Source organism: Dipodomys ordii, unplaced genomic scaffold (assembly GCF_000151885.1).
Source record: "Dipodomys ordii isolate 6190 unplaced genomic scaffold, Dord_2.0 Scaffold3, whole genome shotgun sequence".
In the NCBI taxonomy this organism is placed as follows: Eukaryota; Metazoa; Chordata; class Mammalia; order Rodentia; family Heteromyidae; genus Dipodomys; species Dipodomys ordii.
The window spans coordinates 15,679,394-15,692,574 of NW_012267219.1; the positions used below are offsets into that span (position 1 = coordinate 15,679,394).

Below are 13,181 nucleotides of genomic sequence, written 5' to 3' on the forward strand. Positions count from 1 at the left end.
CTTCAGCTCAAGGCTAGTGCTCTACCACTTGAGCCACAGCACCACTTCCGGCTTTTTTCTTTTTGCTTATGTGGTGCTGAGGAATCGAACTCAGGGCCTTGAGCATGCAAGGCAAGCGCTCTACCACTGAGCCACCTTCCCAGCCCAGATCTCTGATTTTTAGGTATTTTTATATCTAATATTCTATGATTCCAAATACTTATTCAACCTAGAATTTTTAGCATAATAGCGTCAAGCTAAGTAAAACCATTACAGACATTTTCCGAAGAAGACACTTATATTTGGGAATAGCAGAAGATTGCGATACAAATAGTAGAGCATTACAATGTGATCAGTTGACAAAGGAAAGCATTTAAAAACAAGACTTAGGTCAACAGTCTTGAAATAATTCTTAGCCAAGGTGATTACTAACAGGAGTGGCATCAGACTGAGATTAACAGACAGTTGCTAGGCAGATATCCCTATAAAAGTACTTTTTGTAATAAGGTCATGATGGCCTCCATGAAAATTTGTGGTTCTGGCAGTCTTTGTGATAGTTAAATAAAAGTCATACATAAGAATCCTTCTTTCAAAACTTAAGGGTTCTCCCCCTCCCCCGCCTGGTTCTGGGGCTTGAACTCTGGGCCTGGGCACTGTCCCTGAGCTCTTCAGCAAAAAGCACGTGCTCTGTCACTTGAGCCACAACACCACTTCTGGTTTTCTGGTAGTGTATTGAAGATAAGAGTCTTATGGACTTTCCTTCCTGGGCTGGCTTTGAACCCCTATCCTCAGATCTCAGCCTCCTGAGTTGCTAGAATTACAGGTGTGAGCCACCAGCACCCAGTTTCTCAGGTTTATTATGTTGTATGTACATTAGAGCTGACATAAATTACTCCATTTTTTTTATCATTCTCAGAATTCTTTCACAGCAACATCAAAGTATATGATCCTGAATTATAAATGAAAAATGTATAACTCATTTGCTGTTGAGATAACCTGCAAGGCTGCTGATCTTAAAATAATTATAATAACAATATTTTAAAATAAAACTTTCTGTCACAGGTATCCAATTATAATTCCCATGAGAATTATTCTCTTTTTTTCCACTACTACTTAACTAATTATACAATTTGAAGAATGACTTCTTTTCCCCAAATCTGCTTAAGCACTAGTAGGCATGGTAATGTCTCACAGGATATATTTTACTCTGACCTACAATGAAAGAGGTGTCTTCAAGTTGTATTTTTTTTAATCACTTGATTCAAAAACTGGTTGTCAAGCTGGGTGTTGTTGGCTCAGGTCTGTAATCATAGCTACTCAGGAGGCTGAGATGTGAGGATTGTGGTTCAAAGCTAGCCTGGGCAGGAAAGTCCATGAGACTCTAATCTCCAATAAACCACCAGAAAACTGGAAGTGGCACTGTGGTTCAAAGTGGTAAAGTGCTAGCCTTGAGCTGAACTGTTCAGGGACAGCGTGCAGGTCCAGAATTCAAGACTCACTATTGACAAAACAAAAACAAAAAACTGGTAGTCAAGATTATAGACAAAAATGTCTAGGAGAGGGCTGGGAAGGTAGCTCAGTAGTAGAGCGCTTGCCTTGCATGCATGAGGCCCTGGGTTCGATTCCTCAGCACCACATAAGCAAAAAGAAAAAAGCTGGAAGTGGCGCTGTGGCTCAACTCCTAGGCACAGAGTTCAGGCCCCACGATCAGAAGAAAGAAAGAGAGAGAGAAAGAAAGAAAGAAAGAAAGAAAGAAAGAAAGAAAGAAAGAAAGAAAGAGAAAGGAAGAGAGAGAAAGAAAGAAACAGAGAGAGAGGGGGAGGGAGGGAGGGAAGAAGGGAGGGAGGGAAGAAGGGAGGGAGAGAAAATCTTAAAAGCAAAGAACTGAAATTGAAGACAAATTTCTTAAAGATCAAAATGCATGTGAGATTGACAGATACAACAAACAGGAGAAGCTACAGCCTTTGAGAGGGATACAGAAAGGATGGGTATTATTATCTGACAGGATCCCAAAGAAGCATGATTGTATAGGACAGAGTGGAGGGTGGGGACAAATTCAAGAGCTGAAAGTAGGAACATTGGTATTGTATGCTTCACTGCATAACAGACAGCTTTATCTTCCATCCCCCATCTCTGATATATTCCTCCAGGGCAAAAAGACAGTAAGCCCTTCTATAAAGAAAGCAACTGTCTAGGGAAAGCTAAGTGAGGATGCTGGCACAGAATAAACTCTTCTCATCTGGCATTTGAAGGACGACCTACAGCCTGGCAGCTAGCTCCTCTCTCTTTTATCTAAACAAGCCTGCCAAGAGACAGACCCTACTCTGTACTGCCTTGCCCCAAAGTGCTCTGCCCAGAATTCTTGCACAAAAGAAAAACAGTCCAAGGAACAGGACAGAAAAGAAGAAGACCTAGAGCAAAAATCCAATCCTTCTAACCCTGAAGAGTCAACCAAGAATCAAGTTTATAAGGAAAACTAAGGATGAAAAAGATGACTTAAAAAGCAAACAAAATTAACCAAAGAGGAAAGGGAAATAATTGGAAGAGGAAAAATAATTTATATTTGGAGTCTCAAAATAGATTACAACATAAGAATAAGGAGAAGAAAACAAATAAGATAAATTGTTGTTTACTCAGGAAAAAATCAGCTAAAAGACTAGCTGGGGATTGGGAGGAGAATCCCTAGAAAACAATCACAAAATATGAAAGTAAAAATAAAACAAAGAGAATCCATCTGAGAGAAAAAAAAATGGCCTAATGAAGAGCCAACACACAAACAAGAAAGTAATGAGACGACATTACCAAGGACATGGTAGAGGAGAATTTCCTGGAGTAGGAAAAAGAATGATTCCAGCTGTAGGGACAACTGTGTAGAATAAAAGAAAAATGACCTACAGGTGTCATTATGACTTTAAAGCAGAAAAATAAAAAGCAAAGAACACACTAACTTAAAAAGGTAATCTTTTTGAGTTCCAAAGGGATTTTTTTTTTCTTGGTCAGTTGTGGGGCTTGAACTCTGGGCTTGGGCACTGTCCCTGAGCTCTTCAGCTCAAGGAGAGCACTCTATCACTTGAGCCACAGCGCCACTTCCAGTTGTCCAGTGGTTTAATGGAGATAAGAGTCTCACAGATTTTCCTGCCAGGGCTGGCTTTGAACTGAGATCCTCAGAACTCAGCCTCCTGAGTACAGGCGTGAGCCACTGGCACCCAGTTCCAAAGGGAAATTTTTTGAAACCAGCAATATAGTAACCAGCCAAACCAGTCAAACGTGAGAATAGGGAAAAAATACATATTTTGTACATAGAAGAATTGAGAAAGGCAGCTTCTTAATGTTACTATAGCATGTACTCCAACATGGAGTAAAGAAAAAAAAGAAAGTTATATGTTAAAATGGATACAAGTCAAAAATACAACAAAAGAAAGAGACCTAGAAGGCAAACAGCCTACACTGGAAACAGACAGATCCAGAGATAGAACACAATGTAATATATAGTATGCTGGAGGGACAGGAATGAAGAAATAGGGGAAGACTTTGATAAAGGAAGATTGCATAAGAATAGGTGGCAATTAGAAACACCAAGAGAAACAGGAAGTATTATCTAAATAGTTTTTTAACTTTATAGTAATATCCAATTTTTCCTAATTGAATGGTGTTAACTGATAAAATGTATTCTACTGGACCTTGATATTACTAATATTTTTCTAGTAACACTAGTAGCACAAGGGCTGCTTAATAAGATCTAAATGAGTCTAAATAATCTACCAAATGCTTAATAAGATCTAAATGAATCATAATCTGAGCATGTCACATGATCCAACATTAAATAATATATATTCATAATATCAAAGCATTGGTTGTTATCATTTATAAGTAACAACTATGGACATGATAGCTGGAGTTACAAAAGGGAAAATGTACTTAATACAGAAAATAAAAAGTATAGCTAGAAACTTAGGAGAAACTTAGAAGAAAAAATTGGAAAATTCAGGTAACGTAGTTTTCTGAGGATATACCTCAGCGTAGAGCACTTGTTCAGGCCCTGGGTCTAATCCCAGCACCACAAAAAATAATAGTAATAATAATAATGTTACGTACTATTGGTAAAAATAAGTGTGGGTCAATATGGAATAGAAACTAGGGCACTGGTGGCTAATGCCTGTAATCCTAGCTATTCAGAAGGCTGAGATCTGAGGATTGCAGTTCAAAGCCAGCATTGTCAGGAAAGTCTGTAAGACTCTTATCTCCAATAAATACCAAAAAATTTTTAAAAAGTAGAGCTGTGGCTCAAGTGGTAGAGTGCTGGCCTTGAGTAAAAGAAATTCAAGGGGCTGGGAAGGTGGCTCAGTGGTAGAGCACTTGCCTTGCATGCATTAGGCCTTGGGTTCAATTCCTCAGTACCACATAAGCAGAAAAAAAAAAAAGCCTGAAGTGGCGCTGTGGCTCAAGTGGTAGAGCACTAGCCTTGAGCTGAAGACCTGAGAGACAGCGCCCAGGCCCAGAGTTCAGGCCCGACCAGACCCCCCAAAAAAAGAAATTCAAGGACAGGGCTCAGGCCCTGAGCTCAAGCCTCAGGACCAGCTAAGGTGTTTTATCAAAATAGTATAAGTTCCTACACCAAAACAAAAATTAAAATAAAAAAAATCCTACCACAAAATTCCACATATACTCTAAAGGAGAAAAAGTCTTTCAATTAAAGATAATGTTTTTTTTCAGCTGGTCATTGGTGGCTCACACCTATAATCCTAGCTACTCAGGAGGCTGAAATCTGAGGATCATGGTTTGAAACCAGCCCCAGCAAAAAAGTCTATGAGACTCACAGTTAACTACCAAAAAAGCTGGAAGTGGAGCTGTGGCTCAAGTGGTAGAGCACTAACCTTCAGCAAAAACAGCTCAGGAACAACACCCAAGCCCTGAATTCAAGCCCCAGGGAACACACAAAAAAAGGATAATAGTTTTTCTTCACTTGAAAGTAATTTCTTTGAGAGCCAGACACAGTTGTGTGGTGGTGTAGACATAAAATCCCAGTACTTGGAAGGAAGAAGCAAAAGGATTCCAAGTTCAAATCCAGACTGAGCTACAGAGCAAGAACTTATCTCAAAAAGAAACATGCTGGGGCTGGGAAGGTGGCTCAGTGGTAGAGCGCTTGCCTTGCATGCATTGAGGCCCTGGGTTGGATTCCTCAGCACCACATAAGCAAAAAGAAAAAAGCTGGAAGTGGCGCTGTGACTCAAGTGGTAGAGCGCTAGCCTTGAGCTGAAGAGCTGAGGGACAGCGCCCAGGCCCAGAGTTCGGGCCCCACGACCGGACCCAGAAAAAAAAAAAAAGAAACATGCTAGCTATGGTAGTACATGCCTGTAGTCACAGCAGCCAGAGGTCAGGGCAGGAGGATGGCAAATTCAAAGCCTGCTCGTGGGTTCAACGCCAGTCTGAACTACATAGCACGAAGCTACCATCACAAGACGAAAATAAAAATAATTTCTTTCAGGTTCCTTCAATCTTTGAAGCAATAATGTTCTACTAAAAGTGGCTGTGTCCTACCCCCACCATGGGACATTTGGCAAGGTCTTGAGACATTGTTTAACTGTCACAAACAGGAGATGTGCTACTAGAAGGTAGGATATAGAGTCCTACAATGCATAGGAACTCACAGCAAAGAATTATCCAGCTTAAAATATCAAGTGCCAACTTAAGAAATCAGATTTAAGGGAACTCCAGATTTGTAATCATTTTTCTCTCTCTTCCTCATTCCTTTTTTTTTTTTTTTTAATGGGGCTAGGCTCTGGGCCTGGGTGCTGTCCCTGTGCTCTTTAGCTCAAGGCTAGTGATCTACCACTTGAGCCACAGTGCTACTTCCGGTTTTCTGGTGGTTAATTGAACATAAAAGTCTCATGACTTTCCTGCCTTGGCTGGCTTTGAGCCATGATCCTCAGATACTCAGCCTCCTGAGTAGCTAGGATTCCAGGCATGAGCCACCAGCGCCCAGCTCTTCCTCATTCTTATGATGGTGTCTGAGCACAGGAAAAAACTATCATGTGCACTGAAAGTGTCACAACACACTTAGTCTGAATACAGACTCACAATTTTCCTTGTGAGTCTGTCTCTAAGGTTTGGTCACTGGCCCTCATAGAGTTCTTGGCATATGCTAATGAGTATGTTAGAACAGCATCCATGTGCATCTCCTCATCAACCTAAGCTGCTATTCACAATAATAAGGATATTCTTAGAACTCTTCCATCCAGTCCACAGCTTATAGTTAAGACAACATTAGCTCCTTAACAACCCCCAACTTTTCAGTAGCTTCACTCGATTAAAATTATAGTCCATTCTTAGCTGTTCCCTTTATACATAGCTTTGCTCTATCTTGTTTAAGGACTCTTGATCCTTTCAGTCCTACAGGCCTACCTTACCTTAAAAGCTATAGCCTCATGGATTGCAAGAAAAGTTGAAGAAAAAAAATGTACTCTCTTGTCATTTCAATCTAGAAGTGACAAATGCTATTTCCAATCTTAGGTGAACACATACTATATGGTAGACAAGCTGCCCTCTGCACCCTTCTACATAGTCTCTCCCCTTACAACAGCACCCTTGTGACAAGTTTGCTAACCCTCCCTCCTAACTTCAATTTCCTTCATTTCCTTGTAAAGAATTTCCAGGTCTCTTTCACACAATATAAGAACCATGAGAACCTCACAGTGTACTATTTCTGGTGCCTTCCTGTTTAAATCTATACATACCATCCTTCCTCCTGTGAGCACCCTATGTCAGTGCAGGAACAGGCACAGAGCAATAAACTAATAAACATAGGTCGTGGATTTGCTGTTCTGCCTCTTCAAATTTCTTAAATAATAAGGGAGTCCTTCATTACTAGCAATGAATACTTGTAATGCATTCACATTTTATGAAACAGCTCAATGAGCTTGAGGGTAGGAATGGAAGGAAGAAAATGGGGGAGAAGGAAGGAAAGGGTGACACTGACCAAGAAGCATTGTTCTCAAAACCTGACTTATGAAATGTAACCCCTTTGTACAACTACTTTATATTAATAATTTAAAAAAAAATCTTAGGAACTACTATTACAAACTCCACATTGTAATTCAGACTGTTTTCAGTATTTCTGAACTGCTCATTTTACATTATTTAACCACAACAATATGCAAATTTATATAAAAATAAGCATATCTAGCTTCCATAAATCCTTCACCCTATTCTCCATTTGAACAATGTACCTCGTCTCTCTTGTCAACAGAATCCTACCTCATTACTCCAGTGTAATAACAATGCCATTCTCAACTGCTCTCTCACCAAATGTGTAATGCTCATAACACCACTAAAATATGTCTACACAAATCCCATAATTTCCATAGACTTAAGACCTCTTTGTAACAAACTATGCAATCAGATAAACTACTGTTGATATGTATACATTTGGGAGCCAAAATTCAAGTTTTTAGTAGTAGTTACACGGTTCCAATAAGGATAGATTTCAATTTCATAGATTTGTAATATTTTCAAATATTACAACATAAGAACCATCTATACCAATTCTGTGAATCAGTCCTCTTATTAAAACAAAAACCAAAATCTGGGTTCTGGTGGCTTTGCCTGTAATCTTAGCTACTCAGAAGACCAAGATTTGGAGAATAGAGGCTCAAAGCCAGCCCCAGGCAGGAAAGTCCATGAGATTCCATCTCCAATCAACCAGCAAAATGCTGGAATGGAAGTACCAACTGTGACCAAAAAAGCTGTTTACCAATCCCCCCATCCAAAAAATGATTATAGTAAATTATCCTAAAATACTGTATCACTATGTTCTTTTATTTACAGTCTGAAATTCCCAGCATGAAAACTGCCAATGAGTGAACAAAATTATTTCCTTTATTTCAAGCTATTTTTAAGATTTAAAAACAGAATTATCAGTCAAATTTAAGTGAAATGAAAAAAAAGACTATGTCCATTAATTACAAAGTGCCTGAGGCTATATTCCATCTTATTACAAAATGTATTTTTATCAACTCACACAGGCAAAACGGACTCAGAAATATCAGGCCAAGACCTGTCAAAAAGGGTAACTGCTATTGAACTATATACAACAGTATAATAATAGTATGTAAAAGGACAGTCTCCAATGTCAATGGTCAGGCTGAACTACAAATTTAAATCCTTTTGGTAGGCTCCACTACCTACTACCTAACCTCTCAGTGGCTCAGGTTTTAAAAAGAAGAAAAAGCCTGTCTTCTGAAGATTAAATGTGATGACATGTGTTAAGTACTTTCAGAGTTATACCTAGTATATATTTAGGACTCAATACACATTAGCTATTATTATCATAGCCAACTATTCCTCTAAGATACCCTGAGAAGTTATACTATTCTCCCTTTGAATCTATCAATTTTTAACAACCCTAAATCAAATGCCTTTTCCTTTTTCTAAGCTCTGAAATCATTTTTTCTTCAGTCCTCTGTGAATAGGAAGATTGAGGTAGGCAGCTTCTTTACCTTCTGAAGACTCAAGACAGTCTTTTCATAAAATCATTTCCAAATATTATACAATGAACAGACTGCTCCATGGATCATGAACAATACAAAGAGTTCACTTGTATAATGAAATTTTGAGATTCATAAAAGAACAAACTGCTACTGGAACAAAAAAGCCTAGATAAGAAATGACAGAAGTCTATTAGTCTGCTCAAAAAACACTGCATTCTATTTTAAAAAACTGAAGGTGGATATCCTTCTGATTTACAGTCACTCATATCACGAGAAACAATAGTAGATAGTACAGTAAGCAAACTATATAGGAAAGAAAAGACTAACGGGTTAAACTTGAAGTCACACATATCTCTTAGCGAAAGCTTTAAAAATCTATAAAGATCTCTGGGCACCAGTGGCTCACACCTGTAATCCTAGCTTCTAAGGAGGTTGAGATCTGAGGATCAAGGTTCCAAGCCAGCCAAGGCAGGAACTCCTGTCCATGAGACCCTTATCTCCAATTAATCACCAGAAAACCAGAAGTGGCACTATGGCTCAAGTGGTAGAGCACCAGCCTAGATCTGAAGAGAGTTCAAGCCCCACGACAGACCAAAACAAACAAAAAAAAAAATCTAGAAGATTTAGCATCTTTTGTTGTATATAACATGCAGTATACAATTAAGCATCATTTTTACTAGAAAACAATTAAGCCTGACGGAAAGAAAGCAATCTAAAATTTTTATTATGAGGGATGAAGGCATGGCTCAAGAGGTAAAGCACCAAAGCTGAAGTCCCTAAATTCAAACCCCAGCATCACCAAAATAATAGTAATAATAATTTGATTTTAAAAAATTTAACACAGATCAAATAAATATTAGAATTCATTGCAAATGAACCAAAGTATTTTTTAATGCATAGAGACAAAAAGAAGTATTTAAAATAACTGCATGCTTTCTAAGCCTCCCAAATGCTAGGCATATTATGTAACTTCATTCTCACAACAGCCACACTGGCTCAATAAGGATCATTGGTCTTATTTTTCAAAGCAACTAAGGCCCAATAATTTACACAATGACACATTCATAATTTATATAAGATGCAGTCAGAACTCCAATTCACATTTTTTATGCCCAGATTAATCTTATTTAGTTGTAACACTATAAATTCTAAAAACTTAATCACTCTACATCTAAGCTTTTTTAAAGTGTGCCTTTTAAAAGTTAAAATATAGTTTTCCTCCCTTTTTTTTTTTTTGGTGCCAGTACTAGGGCTTGAACTTTGGGGCCTCACACTATTGCTTAGCTTTTTTTTCCCTCAAGGCTGGCATTCTACATTTGAACCACAACTCCAACTTCTAGCTTCTTGTTGGTTAATTGGAGATAAGAGTCTCTCAGATTTATCTTCCCAGGCTGGCATCGAACTTCTATCCTCATTGAGATCGCAGCCTCCAGAATATCTACCATTCCAGGCATGAGCCACTGGTGCCCAGGTAAGATATCTAGGGAGAGACAATCATTGTGAGGAGAAGAAAAAAAAATGTAAGGCACTGGATAAGGGGGAGGGAGTTGTACTACAGCTATAATTCTAGCTACTCAAGAAGCTGAGATCTGAGGATCAGGATTGGAAGCCAACCCAGGAAGGAAAGCCCATGAGACTCAACTCCAATTAGCCACCAAAAAGCCAGATGTGGAGCTATGGCTCAAGTGTTAAGAGTGCTAGCCTTGAGCAAAAAGCTTATGGACAGAGCCCCAAGGTCTAGTTCGCAGTACCAAACTTTCCCCCACCAAAAAAAGTAGAAAGGCACTGTCTTAAGTTTGACATTATGTACTCTATTAAATGCTTCCAGTTCATCCTGTCCACTTTATTTTCAGATGCACAGCCTATACTAAACTCTAACAGAAGAACCAGTACGTTCCTCAGTATAAACGACCTGTTTCCCTGTTCCCAGGCTAGCATCCTACCTTCATCACCTCATTGCTTTTATCTAGCGGTGACTACATTGTCACATACGCATGCTTTTGAGAGGGCCTATGCAGGATCAAGATCAAGGTGGGCAGGATAGATATACATTTTTTGAGAAAGCTTCCACACACTAATTTGAAATTTGCACAAGAAAACTTCAAGCACCTCTAATGAGCTCTTTACACCCAGGCAGCCTCATTAAAAATGGCTTTTTGTTCCAGTGGCACTTAAGTCTCATTTGTAGGTCATACTTATAAGACTAAGGTAAGATCTATATCTTCTACTTTTGAACTGCCCAGTGTTCCATTATTATTTATGTTTTCAACTTTCAATACAATATAAACATCAAAATATAGTTCAACTATTGTTCTGAAAGTTTTCTAATATAGTACAAAAATCTATTTCTTTGACTTTCATGTTTGAAATAATCTGTTCTCCATAGATTTCTTACAAACTAAACCAAGTTAAAATATTCTAAGAGTTACTCCCTGGTTAAAATCCTGCAATTCATCCTTTTAGAGGAAAGATTCCTTTGCACTGCACTTTGAAAATTTATCATATTTCCTAAGTCAAAGAACAATGAAATATAACTTTATTAACAAAGAGTAACATGGCTATCCACAAAGTATAATTTTAAACTCCCAATTTGAAAATGAATCCAGAAACTAAAACCATTTTGCTGTCATGAATGCACTGTAATAAACATTTCTGATTGTTTTTAAAAATGTAGTAACACTCTAACTGAAGAAAAATACATACAGCATCTTCCCAAGGATCAGAGATTTCATGACTATTAAGTGAGTGAGAAAATAAACCATAACCATTTTTAATTAAACAAGCATTTCCAAGTAACTGTGTTGAGCACTGTGGCTCAAACTGTTCACATGGAATTTGATCACAACTTAATCTCTATAATTAAAGACCTAAACAGTAGCTCTAATGTTCCATCTCTTTACCAGCATTTGGAACCTGCATAATGTAGATGTCCCACATACAGTAAAAGAAAAGTAACCTATGAAAATTAGTTATGCTTTAACTGAAGGGCATTTTAAATTGTGTAGCCTTACTCTTCCTTCTCCAACCTGTTCTACAAAACTAGCAACATTATAATACTCGCTGCAAAACAAGTTCTAGCATAGAGATTAATCACAGTCTATCAACATCATCAACTTCAGATGAAACCCTGTAAGATGGGAGAAAAATCCAATAAGCAAGTTACCTGTTCCTCCATAGTTTACACACTCCAGAATTCTTAAGGAAGCAGAAACTGTTTTAAATGATTACTGGAAGACTGCAGTGGCACTAAGCACTAAGTTGGGACTAAGTTTCAGGATATATATACACACACTCACACACACACACACATATATATATATATATATATATATATATATATATATATATATTACGTGCAAGTTGTTCTAAGCTAATCTAAAACTTAAAATACTTAAGTCTTCCAGCAGCAAAGAGGCAAAAACTGCACTAAATCATTTAAAGAATCCATAGCATCGGGTTTAAGTTTTCCCATCTGCTTAGGGAGGAGCCCAGGTTAATTTGTTTCAGGCAGCACTTACATAAAACAAAATTAGGTTATGTTCTGTAAAGGAGGAGTCCCTCGTGGAGAAGAGTGTTAGATGACTTTTGTGAATGGAAAAACCTGCATACACTGTTGCTTCGCCTCGGCCAGTCACGAGTGGGTGGAAAGGAACCCAAAGCGCGCTCCGTTCCAAGCCCCGTGGAAGCCGATTCCACTCCTGCGTGCTTTCGAAGCAAACATTACAAGTCCAGTAGGGCCGACTTGGCCTTCCTGCCTGCCTGCCTGCCTGCCTGCCTGCCTATAACGTTATAGGCAGGCAGGCAGGCAGGCCACGGGAGCCGAGGGTTCCCGTGTCACCAGACTCCGCAGGGGCGGGTCGGTCTGCGGGAGCACGGCACAGCCTCCTCTGGGGCTGTCACCGGAACACCCCAGCCTCGCCTCAACCGCACCGGAGCGACCGGGCGCTAGCTCCCCGGGGCGCCGGGGCGGGGGGAGCGGGGAGCGGGCTTCCGGCGAGACCATCGCTCGGGCAAACTTCGGGAGGTGCAGATCACCCAAGCGCCCCCGCCGCCGCCCCACACACCCCCACCGCCGCCGCTCGCGCTCCCCGGCCGTGGCTTTCGTCAGGCTAAGGACACACCTAATGTGGGCCCCGAAACGCTCCACCCCCGGCAGCCTCTCCCGTCGCCCCCGCCCTCCCCGCCACGCCACCCCTGCTCCGACAGGGACAAAGGAGCCCGAGAGGAGCTCGCGTGCGCGGGATGCCCAGAATACCCGCAGCCCGGGCGCAGCTCGCCGGGAGGGGTGCGCACCCGCCGCCGCCCCCCAGCTCGGGACCCGCGTGACACTCACCGGTGCTCAGCCCCGGCAGAGGCGGCACGCCGGGAGCCGGTTCCTCCGCGATCCGGGCGACCTCCGGGGTCCGGGACCCGACGTGCGTTCAACTTCTCCGGGTCGCGGGGCTCCGGAACCCGGACGGAGGGCGCGGTTTGGCGGCCGCGGGGGGGAGTGTGAACGCTACGGCTGCTCCGGCTGCCGCTACCACCGCCGCCCAGCCAGGAGCCCGTCGCGGCCTAATGTTGTCATCGGCCGCGTCGCCGCCTTTCTGGGCACGCCGAACTGCCACGAGCCTTCACATTCGAGCGCCCAGCCCCCGACAGGCCCCGCCCCCGGACCCTAGCCACGCCCTTTTCCCGTCACGTGATGCGCCGCGCCACGGGCCGGCGGGTCGCTTC

At 41.0% G+C, this 13,181-nt stretch overlaps 1 protein-coding gene across 1 annotated transcript in view; it reads right to left on the minus strand.

The window, feature by feature from the left end:
- The window catches only part of Osbpl8 (oxysterol binding protein-like 8), a 142,859-nt gene extending 129,909 nt beyond the window's left edge, over positions 1-12,950 (minus strand). Inside the window, exon 1 of the mRNA XM_013018747.1 lies at positions 12,799-12,950. The gene's annotated coding sequence lies outside the window, so the exon portion shown is untranslated. The remainder of the gene's footprint in view (positions 1-12,798) is intronic.
- Between the last annotated feature and the right edge of the window lie 231 nt (positions 12,951-13,181).